We start from the raw sequence: 17,035 nt of genomic DNA, 5'->3' as shown, positions 1-17,035 counted from the left end.
TCGCTTGGAAACAGAAACTGGCCTTGTGCACAAGCCAGATTGTGTTTGCTTAACGTCCCCATATTTTTGACAATAATGCTCTGGAGACTGGCCTAATGAGCTAAATGAAGATAAATAGGGTCAGCTGCTCTAAACATTAAAAAAGAGCAGATAACCATGTTACCCAAAACCTGGAGAGATTTAAATTAGCTGTAGTTCAATTAATTTGCAAAGTTTCTATTATGGAGTTTTAGAAATGATACATGGAACAATGAAATTACACACATAGATCATGTCTGTCTTTGATTAGATTATGCATTTGCATTTATCAGTTCTGGAATATATGGAGTATATTATTTGTGTTGTATACATTGATTCATCTGTAAATTAGCAATATTAGCTCTGTCTCATATTTCCCTTGGGTGGAATGTCTATATATTGGGAACAGGGTTCAAAATTAGCCAATAAAATGAAAATAAAATTGTGACTTCACAACTGCAACATGGATTATATTATATTATATTATATTATATTATATTATATTATATTATATTATATTATATTATATTATATTATATTATATTATATTATATTATATTATATTATATTATATTATATTATATTATATTATATTATATTATATTATATTATATTATATTATATGTCTGGCGCCATCTTGTGACTGAAAACACTTAACCATCGCATGTTGCAATGGAAAACTTCAACATTAATTTCAACATATTTGGTAAAAACAAATCTTTTTAGCTGTGTAATAAGCATCGAGTCGGGGTACTGATCACCCTGTTAGTGTTTATTCTGAGATAACAACTAGCTGGATGTACATTATCCCTTACATATTATATTATATTATATTATATTATATTATATTATATTATATTATATTATATTATATTATATTATATTATATTATATTATATTATATTATATTATATTATATTATATTATATTATATTTAAAATGATAATATAAATGCATAATACACCATTAAAGGGTTCACCCAAAAATGTAAATTCTGTCATTAATTACTCATCCATTTGTCATTCCAAACCCATAAGACCTATGTTCATCTTCAGAATACAAATGCATTGTGGTGCTCTCTTGAACGTGCATTAAAGACTGACACGGAAGAGAAAAAAACTGTTGAATAAAGTTGTTATTTTGTTTTCTTTGAACACAAAATGTATTTTTGTAGCTTCATAAAATTAAGTATGAACTACTGATGTCACATGGACTATTTTAGCGATGTCATTAATACCTTTCTGGGCCATGAACATGTCAGTTGCGTTACTGTCTATGCAGGGGCAGAAAGCTCTCGGATTTCATCAAAAATATCTTAATTTGTGTTCATAAGATGAACGGTCTTACAGGTTTGTGACAACATGATGGTGAGTAATTAATGACAGAATTTACAATTTTTGGGTGAACTATCCCTTTAAAATCATTAACTATTTATTGCAAGTACAGTTTCTCAGTTTAACCAGCATTGGCTGGTGCAGCAAGTTAATTTTGGACCCTGACTGGAAATAACACTATTCACGTACAGATTTAATTTCTCTTGCTGCATGTTTTCAGTTTTGCCAGCCAGAAGCTATTCTACAAAGAATCTGTGTGAAAAAGGCATCAAATATTTACTTTGCTTATTTATCAGTACAAGAATTAAAAGTGACCAGTATACAAGCAGCATATGTAAACATTTGCTAAATTTGTTATGCATGAACTATGAAGCCGTGGAGTTTGTCGATGCAGCAGATCTGTGAGTACAAAACAACTTCTGCACCGCTAACTCAATTAACACTTCAGACAATTGTTTCACAGCACTGCATACCTGCAACACCATAAAGACTCTCAATCTACGTTGTAAAAGTGATAATGACTTGAAATGATCTCGTAAAGACATAATGCAGATTTTGAATAGCACTGGACTTTCTTAGGCTCAGGTATAATCTCAAACATAGCGAAGGCTGTTCTACATTCACACACTAGCAGAAATAAATAAATAAACATGCTTAATCTTATTATAAAGAAAATAAAAAAAACTACAAACATCTGGCAGAAAAGAAAGAGGAGGCCGGTATTTAACGGTGAAGGCATTTCAAGCACTTTAGTGTGGGATTAGGTGATTCCAGTGTGATTTAGTCTGTCTGCTAATACTCGAAGCACCTACATAGCCGTAAATCAATAAACACAATTATTCTTTCTTGAAAAGTTGTTTAAACTGAAAAAATACAAGGCATTTCCACATAATTCGTGTTCTTCATTTCTCGTCATCAGATTGGATTTCCATGGAAGGGTTTTCATGGAAGTGTTGGGGCATTTTTGGTGCTTTGTCAGATGATTTGAATTAACTAAGATTCTTTTATACTGAAAGAAGTAGTAGCACACCTGTTCATCCTCGTCTGCATGAAAGACTATGGAACAGGCTGCAGGTGTGAAGAGAAAAACAATCCTTCAAAAGTGATTTTCATATGATCAACACAAAATCCGTTGGGCAGCCACAGAGCTGGAGCAGCTTCACTAATGCATGACTCATTCTATTTCTCAAATAGTGTGACAAAGGCAGTCAGTCATCTTTTTACCCTGTTCCCCACAGCACACACACACACTTGCCCATGCATTTTTTATTTTTATTTTTTTTTCTCAAAGGGAGATATTCCAGACAGCAGACATATGGAGAGAATAATTTTGGTTGACCTCTGTAATTAGCGTAGATTATTTAGGAATATCATTAGCACAAATTACGCCTGCTGCTTACGTGACATCTCGCACATTTTCAATGACTTCCGAGCATCTTTATTCACACGCTTGCTTTTAGTATTAGGGAATGTGAGAGCCACAGACAGTCATCCGATCCCTCCCAGACTTCTTTCACATACACGTCAAATCCCACCGGAATATCCCGGGTTGTATTGCATGTGTCTTGTTGTAGAACAGCATATTCAAGTGGCTGGATCTATGTTTCATACTTCGATTTCCTGCGAACAGTCACATCCATCAGCCGAGGTCTAATTAAATGGCTCGTAATGTGTTACCTGTCCTGAGCCCTGTCCAAGGACACAGCAGGCCGGTCCTTATGAGTCTTAAGGGATTGCTCTTCCCTTTTTACTTTGTTCATTCAGGATTCACTTCATCCATCTGTACCTTACATCAGACCCTCCAGCAGTGAGCATTAAATTAAATAGATGCTGCACTTTCATGTCTGCTGTTTTGCCTCGCAGCCTTGGACTCTACTCTCACCTTTCTCTGCAAGCATCTGCTCAGCCAACCTTACATTCTACATAGACTTTTCTTTCGTGCCCTGCACATGAAATGGGCTACTTTCCTTACAGGAGTAATTGTTTTTGTTGGGCAAAACTTTAAACAAAGCTCTTTCTTTTTAAAGGTGCATTAAGGTTTGTTTTTTGTTTTTCTTCTACTTGAAATGTTTTTACTCGAAGTAAACTAGTGACTGTGTGTGTGTGTGTGTGTGTGTGTGTGTGTGTGTGTGTGTGCATTATAAAACAGCTGCTGTTTCATTGTTTTGGTATTATTTGATGATTTTTATTTTTTTTTTAATTGTGAATGTCTTTATTGTCACTTTTGATCAATTGAATGTGTCCTTGATAAATACAAGTATTTATTTCTTTAACAACACAAACAACAACAAAGCAAATCTTACTGACCTGACAATTTTGAATGGTGTATTGTACATTTTAGTGTGACTAGTATATGCGTATTTAATAAAGACGTTTAAATTTGAGAGTCAAAATCTATTTTAAATATAATTTAGAGATTTTACAGAGAATGTAATTCATGGCATAAAATGAATAAAATTTATATTTTTTTTAAAGATTCAGTCCATAATATTAATACAATTATTAAAATATTATTTTTTTATATCTGACTTTTGAATAAAATATTCAGTTAGCAGTTATTTTATGGCTTTTTAAAATATCTTAGATGAGTAAGTTAATACAATGATTTTGTCGTGCCATCAGTAAACTTGTGATTGATTACATTGCTACTCTTTTTTTTCTGCTATTTTAAGTGCCTGTGTTCTGTATTGTGTTACGTTTAATGGAGAAAAATTAGCAGTGCTTGGTGTCACCTTACAAATGAATCCTTAATGCTGACATTTTCTGAAAGCCAATAGGATACCAGGGTCAATTGATTCATACATCCCTCAGATTCCTGCTGGAAGGTTCCTTGTATGGAATTTATGTTTTTAGCAATTGGACATGCTTCAGTAGGGAACAAGATATGGAATTGACATATATAGGTCACCAAAATTGAGACCTGACCTGGGAAGTAAAATCCAATAAGTATGCCAGCAGAGTTTCAAGCAGATGATTTCAAGCAGATGAGCCATTTCTCTTGTTTATTATTGAATACCGTTTCATGAATGATGAACATCAGTCTGACATGTTCTTTATGAGCTCATGCTGTGTAAGTATTTTGAGCTGCTTGCACCTGTGGATATACAGTGTTTTGAGCTGATGTGGAAGGATGATGTCTTTAACCAGAGAGCTGATCTAAGGTGTCTCGAGTTCTGCAGTGACATCTCGAAACAAAGCTGTCTTGCTAGGTATTGAGTGAGTGGAATGAAATCTGATTGTTTTCCAAGAAGCGGTGAAGTGAATGACAACACACATACATCCAAAAACAAAAGTAAATAACACATTTGAGTGATCTGGTTCATTAAATATGCTTAGTTTCAGGGTATGTTAAGATATATCAACAGCATTTGTGGCATAATGCTGTATTGCTACAAGAAAAAATCAAAATGAGCAAAGTAGGTTAATTCTTTTTTTGGGGGGGGGGGGGGGGGTTAAATAACAACATGTATTGATTAATAACAACAAAGTTAAAAGATGGATTGTTGATTATTTTGCAATAGTGTCTTATCAACATGTGTGATACTTGCATGTTATTTATATATATATATATATATATATATAATGTTAATAGGAAAAAAAGGTCAAAACTATTTATTTTCTGACTATATATATATATATATATATATATATATATATATATATATATATATATATATATATATATATATTTTTTTTTTTTTTTTTATATACGTATACATATTATACGAATATATACATATATAATTACAGAACATACACACACACACATATATATATATATATATATATATATATATATATATATATATATATATATTACTGAGAATTGTAATTATAAAATAAAATACTACATTATATACTGTTTATATAATAAATGACAGTATTCAAATAAATGTAAAATAATATTTAGTTTATCTTCACTATATTATGCTTTGAATTTTTATTTTATTTATTTTAGGGTCAGATGTACTGAGGTGCGTTCTCCGAAACTACCTTAACGCTACGTCGTTCTTAAGTTGTACCTTAAGAAGTACCTTATCGTTAATACGTGGTTTCCGAAACCTTCTTAGTTAAGTATACCTTCTGCAAGTCATACGTTCGTAAGGTTGGTCTTGAGCGCTCTTAGCTATACCTTATCGCTGCTGACGGTTCATACCGCTAGTGGCCATCACTACGCAAAAAGATTTTTTACATCGCAGTTTAATTACACATAGAAAATTTTATATGAACATTTAATATAAAATCTGATTTAGTATTAAAATTACATTTTTACTTTACTTTAAAATTATACACATAAAATACTTAAGTTGTTATAGCCTACACCCAGTGTATGGAAGTGTTTTCATTAATAAAGTTTCCATACACTAATGGTTGTTAGCTTTTTTAATTACTATCCTAAGGCACATCAGCTGGCGAACCATTTGACAGAAAAGGCTTAGGAGTCTATATAAAGAAAGATGAGTTTACACAAACTTTATAGCTATGGCAGCGAGACAGCGAGTACTTGTTTTAAATCAAAGACGGCGGCGTCCGCGGAGCCAGTTAGAGTTTGTCAACTACTTTATAAGAGAAGCAGCACGGAGCTCGACGGAGCTACCCCCTCAGCCCCGAAATTCAGCTGCTGGCGGCTCTTCGTTTTTATGCCGTGGTGGAGTTTTCTGGAGGTTGTTGGGGATGGATATGGGCTGAGTAAGACCTCAGTGTGGCTGGGCGATCTCTTTTTGCGGACTTTTTTCCCCCACATAGTGAATGTCGGTATGTCTCTCATGCTTGCGCTTTTATTGAGGAAATCATCCAATTACACAAATGAGCGATTTACGCCAATAATGTGATACGGCTGGTGGATAATCAGCATACGTTGTGGAGAACATTAACACACTTATGGCCGTGAGGGTTTGGGATTGTACACTTGCTAAATTATAAACACATACTCGTATTTATTTCTGCATGTACTTATTTCAATAAGCCCCGATAAATGCAGTTTGTACTATTTCTAAAATGCTTCTTTATAAAGAATATTGTTTTCTCAATACTTTACCTATACCACTGTGAAGGAAAGAGCGCACAATCGATCATCGAGGCGTCGATATCAACCTATTCAGCACCTCCACCATGGACAGCAACTGCTAAGGTCGAACTTAAGAAGGTTTACCTTAAGCAACATCCAAAGGTATAGTTCGGAGAACACACGTAGCAAAGGTATACCTGTAGTTAAGGTGTACCTTTTGAGTATTCGTAGCGCGCTAAGAGACAACGTTATCGGAGAACGCACCCCTGGTCTATAAATCAAGTCTTTGAGCGTTATTTTTTCTCATTCTGCTTTATCTCCTCTCTGTGTGGCCCATTCTTCCACTAATGTCCAGACTTTAACAGCCACTCGCCTGCAGTCCTGGCAGCCACTCCCTCAATGTGACATGGCCCTAAGGTGCTGGCTGCCGGTCCGACTCCTGATCGCTTCATTAGAGAGCAAACAAAGCGTGAATGTCTTGTAATTGTACAGCAGGTCCTGCCAGGCCTAAAGCATAGACACCATATAATAAGATATTTAAAGGAGATTTTAAGGTCACCCCCTGTCCAGAAGCAGGAAGGGATGAAGTAATTGGAGGGGAGAAGGATGGTGCTCTGTGGTGAAATGACAACACGAAGGAAGCCGAGGAGGAACTGTAATCAGCGGCCTCTGTCTCGAACTCTTCCACATCCTTTAAACAACCACAGACTGAGACGTCACACTGTTCTAGCTGCCGCTTTGGAGGATGTCACTCAGCCGGTAAAACAGGAGAGTAGATGCTGACAGAATTAGGACGAATTTAAGGCGCGTTTCCAGCAGCTCATTGCAACTCATTCTCCTACTTTTAGTTCACTGGCATTGATTGAGACTTACTGAAGTAAGAATGGAATCGAACCTGCATGTTCAGCTCATCCCTGTGGGATGTTTGCATACATACTCAAACTTAGGATGTTTCGATCCATTTTCAACAAAAACCGAACACTTTATGCATTTTGGCTGTTCATTTACATGAAAACAGCATTTTGGAGGCTTGTAAATGCAAAATCTTGAAGATAGGTTTCAAAGTGCAAGGTTCTGACAACGATAGGTAGCATGTAAAAAACAGGAATTTGTGAAAATGGTGACATCATGCACATGTGTATTATGTGTTCAGCCTATAGGTATGTGTGCATGTGCCTAAAAATTGTTTTTTAACGAAGTGCCATCGTCATCTACTGACCTGGCTTGCATAAAACAATATTTTAGTAGTTTTTAGTGATCATCACTGTCACTTTTTAGTCAGCCTCCAATCAGAGAGGAGGAGAGGTGGGACAAATTCCACAAGGACAAACTGTCACACCGTGCTTGTACAACAGCAACAGACAAAAATGAGAAGCAAAACGATGGGGGAAAAAAATCATCTAAACAAGCACCAGAGCATTTATTTACACATAAGCCATCTGCAAAATCAGATACTATTTATACTTCCGCAGATATTCCACATCATAGAAGCCAAAGGGCCAGATTTACTAAACAGGGCAAATTAGCATTAAAGCGCAATTCCATAAAAGCGCCGATAGGTGGGGGAAATTCTGTGGGTGATTTACTGACAATGCGCACATTAAAGAACAGACACAGCTAGATCATTTCCACAATGACCAGCGCAATCTACTAAGAGCATTGCAAATTACTGCCTGCTTTACGACATGCTTTTTTGGCCATTAATTACCAGTAATTTGACAAGCGCAAACATTAGTAAAAAGTTTGTGATTCATTTGAATACTCAACTCCCCTTAATTTTGCATCCGAAAGGGAAACTCCTACAAATGCATATACAATAAGTTTAAGCGCAAAAGTAACTGTCCACACCTTTCCATCAATAATTCTTCTCTGCGCATCTTTAGTAAATCCTGACAGTATTATTTTAATGGCTAAAGACAGCTTGCACTGGCCCAAGGCATCTTAACATTAAAAAAAATAAAAAATACTTATAAATACTTATAGATAAAGACAGATAAATACTTATCCTAAAGTCTTGATTTGTAGATTATATTATATATTTATAACAATATATTGTTCTTAATAATACTCTATATATTAATAAAAAATATTATTCTAAAAATGATATTACTCATATAATTTCTAATATTTTTTTTATTAATGTATAAGCTCATTATAATCTATATAATATATCATTTCTACTTATATAATAATATGTCAGTGTTTTGCAAGACAAGTAACAAAGGATGACTGGATAATGATGTGATCATCCTTCATAACGTTTGCTCTAGTGTTTACTACAGTATTACGCTGTCACCAAATCTAGTCCTGATTTCATAGCACCACAAAGACAGCTGGCCCGGATCGGCACCAAATGTTGTGATTTCACAACTAGAACCGTTCGGTCCCCTTGGTGGAAAAGAGTCTTTAGTCACTAACCACCCTCAATCAAGTTTAACCAGGTGTTAAATGCACTGAAATTATGCAATTGTTATTCTTTTCACGGATACATTCTGTGTGACTTAGGATCACTCTGGTGCAGTTGTTGTTGCGCTATTACCGCCTGTGCAAAGCATTTCTTTTACTAGATATATTGTGTATGGTTTCTATTGATCTTGGCAGTGGTAACTCATCAAAGATGGAGAAAGGTGCTATAACTCACCATAAATACACACAGGCCGTGCATACAAGGCATCAAAAATCAGTGAGAGGCTGTTTGAAGTGGGTTTTTTTTCTTCTTAGTTCTTAGTTTTAGCTTCATTTTACTCTGTAAATATTAGAAATCTAGAAAAGTCTTACATTCCTGTGTGTGTAATAGCACTGACGTTATTTCTGACAAAAATGCAGGATGGCTTCAGGTGATATTTTATATTTTCAAAGTGACATGAGCAGCCACAATAAACAGTGTGCACTTTGTTTAGGCTTTTTTGTTTTTCTAGGTTTGTGTAAATTGGAAGACTGCTGTAGATCAGTCTGACATGCCGGCACTTTTTTTCTATACCGCACACACTTGTGACAAAAAAATAACAGCCAGCAAACAAGAGCAATGTTTACCCGGTTTGCAAAGGCAAAAAGCAGACTGAGCGACAATCAAATGAATGATATTTATACACAGAGCACTAAAGTCCGACTGCTTTTATTTATTTCTTCACAGCTCGTGCCGGGAGGCAAATAATTACACAGAGTGTCTGAAAACATGCAAAAGCCCCTTAGTGAGCCGCCTTTCAGAACACCTGACTTTCTGAAGGAGGATTGGATTGTGTACAACATTATTTATGCAGCAGAGAGTTCAGAGGTAGAAATGGAGCACTTTAGTAGGCTGAAAAATGTATTATGTTTCTAATGCAAATATCACATAGTGAATCAGTGTCTGTAAGGTTCTAGTTTATTCATTTATTTTTTATAAATATATATTTTTATTTAGTTTATTATATTTTAGTGGCTCTGCATTATTGGTGTAATGGGAGAAAAATAGCAGGAACTTATTTCAACACTGATATACAACTGTTATACTAATATATATATATATATATATATATATATAATTTGGAATCATTGACAGTAACTACAATTTATATAAATCTATCTATCTATCTATCTATCTATCTATCTATCTATATATATATATATATATATATATATATATATATATATATATATATATATATATATATATATTAGTGCTGTCAATCGATTAAAAACTTTAACTAGATTAATCACACATTTTTTCTGTGATTAATCGCAATTAATCGCAATAAAAAAAGAAATGTTTTGTACGTTTTTAATATATTTTTTAATGTAATAATTTCACAGTTAAATTTAAATACTTGTTTAAATGACATCTTTTTATGAATGAAGGCCAGTATTACTGATATTAATACAGCTACTGATTTTTTTTTTTTTTTTTTTTACATTTATTATTAGGCTTCAAAAATATAACAGTTTTTAATTTAAGTAAACTTAAAACAATGCTAACATAAACCCATAATAAATGTCATGTTTACTCCTGCCCTTCCTGTCTTAACAGTTAGGAAATATACAGAAATTTAATAAAGTTATCAACGTTATATGCAGTCTGCACTGCATAAACTATAAATTAAATAGTTAATCCTTATTAAAGCTACAAAAGTTATTTAGTCAAGAGCAGCAAGTCATTTTCTCTGTTCCCTTTGTTCTTTAACTTTACTGACAGGAAGCTTTATTGGCTGCTGTCCCTTTAAGAGCAGACAGACACGCGGATCTCACCGTTTATATACTGTCTATGGATCTCGCCTCATTCTCTCACAACTCTTTTTGTTCATTTTAGACTTTATATAAATCATTTAAGATTGCTCTTATGAGGATAATCGACAAAACTGGCACTTTGGGATGTTTATTGTTAGTTCAAGCGCTTAAGAGAACTGGATTCTGGCGCCCTGTCTATGCATTGTGTGTTTGTGTACGTGTGTATGTGTCACATAAGGGCATTCACAGACAGCGCATTCTCTTTTGTCTTGCCGCACTTGAAATGTTTAAAAGCATTTAAATGAATAAGAGCGTGATCATATAATGTAAAGCTTAGCCAACGGATGGCAGAAAATACAGATGCTGCGTTAATTGCGTTAAATATTTTGACACGTTAAACCAGACAAAAATTAATCGCATGCGTTAACAGCACTGCATTGACAGCACTAATATATATATATATATATTATAATTTGTAGTTACTGTTAATGATTCCAAATTACATAATTTAATCAGACTACTTTTTTACTACTTCTATATATCTTTTGACTTGTGTTCATCACACTTATTTAAATAGAATAATCTTGTACCAAACTGCTATAAATATACAAAGAGAAAATATATTAAAATTGTTGTTATAAACAACTTAAAGAACATTATACATTACTGTATGTCAAGATTTCCCAAACTGGGATTCGTGAAAGAACTGCAGGAAGTTTGTAAGTTTAACAAAATAAAAAATTAGGGAGAATCAATAAATTATGAGTTATTTGTGTCTATTGTGTGAATAGTATGTAACCATGTAATAAATAAAAAATAACTAGTCAGATTCCAATTTTTCTACTACCCAGGATATATATATATATATGGGTATATATATATATATATGGGTATATATAGAAAGTATTCAGACCCCCTTCAATTTTTCACTCTGTTATATTGCAGCCATTTGCTAAAATCATTCCAAAAAAGCTAAAAAAGTTCATTTTTCCCCCTCAGTGTACACACAGCACCCCATATTGACAGAAAAACACAGAATTGTTGACATTTTTGCACATTTATTACAATTACATTTATATTTATTCATTTAGCAGACGCTTTTATCCAAAGCGACTTCCAAATGAGGACAGTAGAAGCAATTAAAAACAACAAAAAGAGCAATGATATATAACTGCTATAACAAGTCTCAGTTAGGTTAACGCAGTACACGTAGCATGGGCTTTTAAATAATATAATAAAAAAAAAGAATAGAGCAAGCTAGTGTAAGAGGTCTTTACACACACACACACACACACACACACACAATTGCATAATAAATGAAAAGAAAATAAAATACAAAAAGATTAGAAAGATAGTTAGATTATTTTTTTTTAAGAATAGAATTAGAATAGTGAGTGTTAAAGTTAGAGGGTCAAATAAAGATGGAAGAGATGGGTTTTAAGCCGATTCTTGAAGATGGCTAAGGACTCAGCTGCTGGGATTGAGTTGGGGAGGTCATTCCACCAGGAGGGAACATTTAATTTAAAAGTCCGTAAAAGCGACTTTGTGCTTCTTTGGGATGGTACAATCAAGCGACGTTCACTTGCAGTGAGCCAGTGGTAGTTTTGTAGGCAAACATCAATGCCTTGAATTTTATGTGAGCAGCTATTGGAAGCCAGTGCAAATTGATAAACAGAGGTGTGACGTGTATTCTTTTTGGCTCATTAAAAATTAATCTTGCTGCCGCGTTCTGGATTAATTGTGAAGGTTTGATAGAACTGGCTGGAAGACCTGCCAAGAGGGCATTGCAATAGTCCAGCCTGGACAGAACAAGAGCTTGAACAAAAAAAAAAGAAAAATTAAAAAAGAAAAACTGAAATATCACATGGTCCTAAGTATTCAGACCCTTTGCTAAGTATTTAGTAGAAGCACCCTTTTGATCTAATACAGCCATGAGTCTTTTTGGGAAAGATGCAACAAGTTTTTCACACCTGGATTTGGGGATCCTCTGCCATTCCTCCTTGCAGATCCTCTACAGTTCGGTCAGGTTGGATGGTAAGCGTTGATGGACAGCCATTTTCAGGTCTCTCCAGAGATGCTCAATTGGGTTTAAGTCAGGGCTCTGGCTGGGCCATTCAAGAACGGAGTTGTTGTGAAGCCACTCCTTTGATATTTTAGCTGTGTGCTTAGGGTCATTGTCTTGTTGGAAGGTGAACCTTCGGCCCAGTCTGAGGTCCTGAGCACTCTGGAGAAGGTTTTCGTCCAGGATATCCCAGTACTTGGCCGCATTCATCTTTCCCTCGATTGCAACCAGTCGTCCTGTCCCTGCAGCTGAAAAACACCCCCACAGTATGATGCTGCCACCATCATGCTTCACTGTTGGGACTGTATTGGACAGGTGATGAGCAGTGCCTGGTTTTCTTCACACATACCGCTTAGAATTAAGGCCAAAAAGTTATATCTTGGTCTCATCAGACCAGAGAATCCTTCAGGTGTTTTTAGCAAACTCCATGGGGGCTTTGATGTGTCTTGCACTGAGGAGAGGCTTCCGTCGGGCCACTCTGCCATAAAGCCCCGACTGGTGGAGGGCTGCAGTTATGGTTTACTTTCTACAACTTTCTCCCATCTTCCGACTGCATCTCTGGAACTCAGCCACAGTGATCTTTGGGTTCTTCTTTACCCCTCTCACCAAGGCTCTTCTCCCCCGATAGCTCAGTTTGGCCGGACGGCCATCTCTAGGAAGGGTTCTGGTCGTCCCAAACGTCTTCCATTTAAGGATTATGGAGGCCACTGTGCTCTTAGGAACCTTAAGTGCAGCAGACACTTTTTGTAACCTTGACCAGATCTGTGCCTTGCCACAGTTCTGTCTCTGAGCTCTTCAGACAGTTCCTTTGACCTCATGATTTTCATTTGCTCTGACATGCACTGTGTATATGTATATATATAGAAGGAATAATTTATTAAGAATTTAGTTTTTCAATTTTATTTATTTTGCTGTGTTTTGATATGTTGTTTCACAACATGCTGTGAAGGTTCGTGTGTAAATTTCTTGTGTTGAGCGGCTATATTTGACACAAGCAGTCCCATCTTGCAATTATCAGATGTGTCGTCTGCATTTGCCATGGCCTTTAATGACCTTTGGGCAACCTGTCATGAGCGTGAGTAGTCTGATGTAGGGAGATTATTTCTCCCTCATTAAATCACACAGACTGAAATGTTCCCGAGGCACAACCCAGCATTTGGGACTTTAAACCATTACATATTTAAATACGTTGCTTTCCTGTTCAAAATGCAGTGTTGCTAAGGAATTTGTAGTGTATATTAGTACATTGGTTTGCGGGTCTAGCATTGTTGTTGTTGTTGTTGTTGTTTTTTCAAGTCAGCTGAGCCAGTTCTCAAGTCTCTATTGGGCTTAAAGCCTGGTCCAAGGCCACTTTTTAACTTTGAAGCAATTTTTCACACTTGTAATTTAAAAAAAGGTTTGCACCACTTTTAACCCTGGGTTATAAAACTTAGCTCCAGAGCAACAGTGTTTACCACATTAAATATTCATATGATTTGTACAGAGACTTTCATGTGCTGTTTTTGGTGTCAGCAGCCTGAGAGAAAAATGAAAATGTTGGTGGCGGGAAAACACTTTAACTGGTTAGGTCTCTTTCAGTGTAAGTTTATGAGATATTTGCATGTTTCATCATCCATAAGGTAAAAATCACAAGTCAGACTGCAAAGAAAAACAAAACAAACATCTGCTGTATCTACATACAGAATTTAAATCCGAAAAGTATCTCTCTGTATTGACGGCCATTCAAAATTGATATTTTATTCTGACGTAATTTATATTTTGATTTCAAATAAATGAATGACATTATGTTACTTTCTCGGAGGGATCTTAATTAACCTGCACCTGGACGGCAGCACTATATATATATATATATTTATTTATATTTATATATATATATATATATATATATATATATATATATATATATCCGGGATAAATATAAAAAAAAAAAATTATCTTCAAACTACGCAGAATAATAATAAATAATAATTATTTCGACATTTATTCGTACACTGAACGAGAACCGTTTCTGTCGGACGCGTCCGATTCGAGAACCGAGGAGCTGATGATACTGCGCATGTGTGATTCAGTGTGAAGCCTCAGATTTGATCAAAAATATCTTAATTTGTGTTATAAAGGTATCCTTCTCCATGTATTATAAATCTTTACAACTGTTCAGTGCTGAAAAAGCCACATAAAGCCAAGAGAAAAGTGCACAGTAGTTTCAATCCCAGGTGTCTTTAGTTTTCATGCACTGAATAGTCCACCGCTGTGAAGGTCACCACCGTGTGGAGTAGAGGTGATGAACGAGCATCGCTCAGAAAAACTTACTCAGTTACTAAATGTAACCTCGGTTCTCTCTAGAAGAGCGAACGAGTACTGCGTCTTAGCTAAGATGCTACGGGAAAAGTCTCTTTTCACGAAATACTGAAGCAAAAAATTCTCCTTAATTTTGTATCCACCGAACCAGACAAACAGCGAGACACATAAACTCTTAAAACCCTGACAGGGCAAAGAAGACTTGAGTCTCTATCCTCTCCTGACACCGGCAGGGCAGACAGGGCAATAACCGGAGCCCGAAACGGCGTGTTGAGGGATTTCGGCACATAACCGTGCCTAGGTTTGAGTATGACCTTTGAGTCATTAGGCCCAAACTCCAAGCACGACTGGCTCACCGAGAGCGCGTGCAGATCACCCACACGCTTCACTGAAGCGAGAGCCAACAAGAATACTGTCTTGAACGACAGATGCTGAAGGCTAATTGATTGGATAGGCTCAAAAGGGGGACCCTTCATGGCCTCCAAAACTGCCGCGAGGTCCCACATAGGGACTGACGGAGGTCTGGGAGGATTCAGCCTCCTAGCTCCTCTAAGGAAGCGGATGACCAAATCATTCCTTCCTATTGACTGACCGAGCGCTGTTTCATAAAACGCTGCGATGGCCGCCACATAAACTTTGAGCGTGGATGGGGCTCTGCCCTTATCCAACAGCTCCTGTAGGAAGGAGAGAACCTCCGTCACATCACAACTAAGGGGTGAACATCCTCGAGCTGTGCACCAGCTGGAGAACACCGACCACTTCGAGGCATACAGACGTCGTGTTGACGGAGCTCTAGCCTGAGTGATGGTATTTAGCACTCCCACTGCGAGATCGGCGGGCAACCGTTGAGCGCCCACACATGGAGGGACCACAACTCCGGTTGAGGGTGCCAAATCGAACCCCTGGCCTGCGAGAGGAGGTCCCTCCTCAACGGTACTGGCTACGGGGCGACATCTGCTAACTGCATCAAATCTGGAACCATGGCTGGTTCTTCCAAAGAGGTGCTACAAGCAGTATTGAACATCTCGTTTCTCTCACCCGTTCTATCACCTGCGGAAGGAGGGAGACGGGAGGGAAAGCATAAAGCGGGCAGCACGGCCATTTCCGTGACAGCGCGCTTTCGTTCTTGGAAAAGAACGCGGGGCAGTGAGCATTTTCGTGGGACGCGAAGAGGTCCACCTCCGCCCTGCCAAATCTCTCCCACAACAGCCGGACTGTTTGCGGGTGTAGAGACCATTCGCCCGTAGGAACATTGCCTTTGGACAGCCTGTCTGGACCCAGATTCTGCAGCCCAGGCACATGCACTGCCCTCAGCGAACGCACGTTGCGCTGAGCCCAAACCAGGAGGCGTTCCGCCAGCCTGTACAGGTTTCGGGACCCGAGACCGTCCTGGCGATTTATGTAGTACACCACAGACATGTTGTCCGAACGGACTAAGACGTGGTGGTCCTTGATTTGGGGACAAAAGCGCATCAGCGTGTTCTCCACTGCCAGCATTTCCAGACAGTTGATATGATGGAGCTTTTCCCGTTCTGACCACAGGCCAAAGGACGGTCTGCCCTCGAGCAGCGCTCCCCATCCTGAAGTGGAGGCGTCCGTCGACACCATCTTCACATTCGGGGAAGTCCCCAGGCTTACACCTGATTGGTACCAGCCGTTTGCTGTCCAGGGTTTCAGGGCTGTGACACAGCTCTGATTGACCTTGAGACGCAGTCGGCCAGACACCCACGCTCTGCGCGGCACCCGCGCTTTCAGCCAGAGCTGCAGTGGGCGCATGCGGAGCAGGCCCAGCTGCAGAACCGGAGATGCTGAGGCCATGAGGCCCAGCACCTTCTGACAGTGTTTGAGCGAAACAGTCGCGCCGCAGCGGAAAGAACTCGCTGCGCGCTGAATGCCCAACGCGCGCTGTGGTGACAGTCGCGCCGTCATGGAACACGTGTTCAGAACTATACCCAAAAACTGAATCGTCTGACTGGAGTTCAGCGAACTCTTCGCCCAATTGACACTGAGACCGAGCTTCTCGAGGTGATCGAGTAAAACGGCCCTGTGCTTCAGCACTCGCATGCCTCTGAGTCTGCGAGCGCTGCATCCATGCACCTCGTAAACGTACGA

General features: G+C 37.6%; 1 protein-coding gene across 15 annotated transcripts in view; it reads left to right on the top strand.

The window, feature by feature from the left end:
- The window catches only part of nrxn2a (neurexin 2a), a 372,119-nt gene that overhangs the window by 165,794 nt on the left and 189,290 nt on the right, over positions 1-17,035 (top strand). The gene's annotated exons all lie outside the window — the stretch shown is intronic.

Source organism: Carassius carassius, chromosome 36 (genome assembly GCF_963082965.1).
Source record: "Carassius carassius chromosome 36, fCarCar2.1, whole genome shotgun sequence".
Taxonomy (NCBI): domain Eukaryota; kingdom Metazoa; phylum Chordata; class Actinopteri; order Cypriniformes; family Cyprinidae; genus Carassius; species Carassius carassius.
Note: the sequence above shows the minus strand (reverse complement) of the source record. Positions and strands in the feature narration are given on the sequence as shown.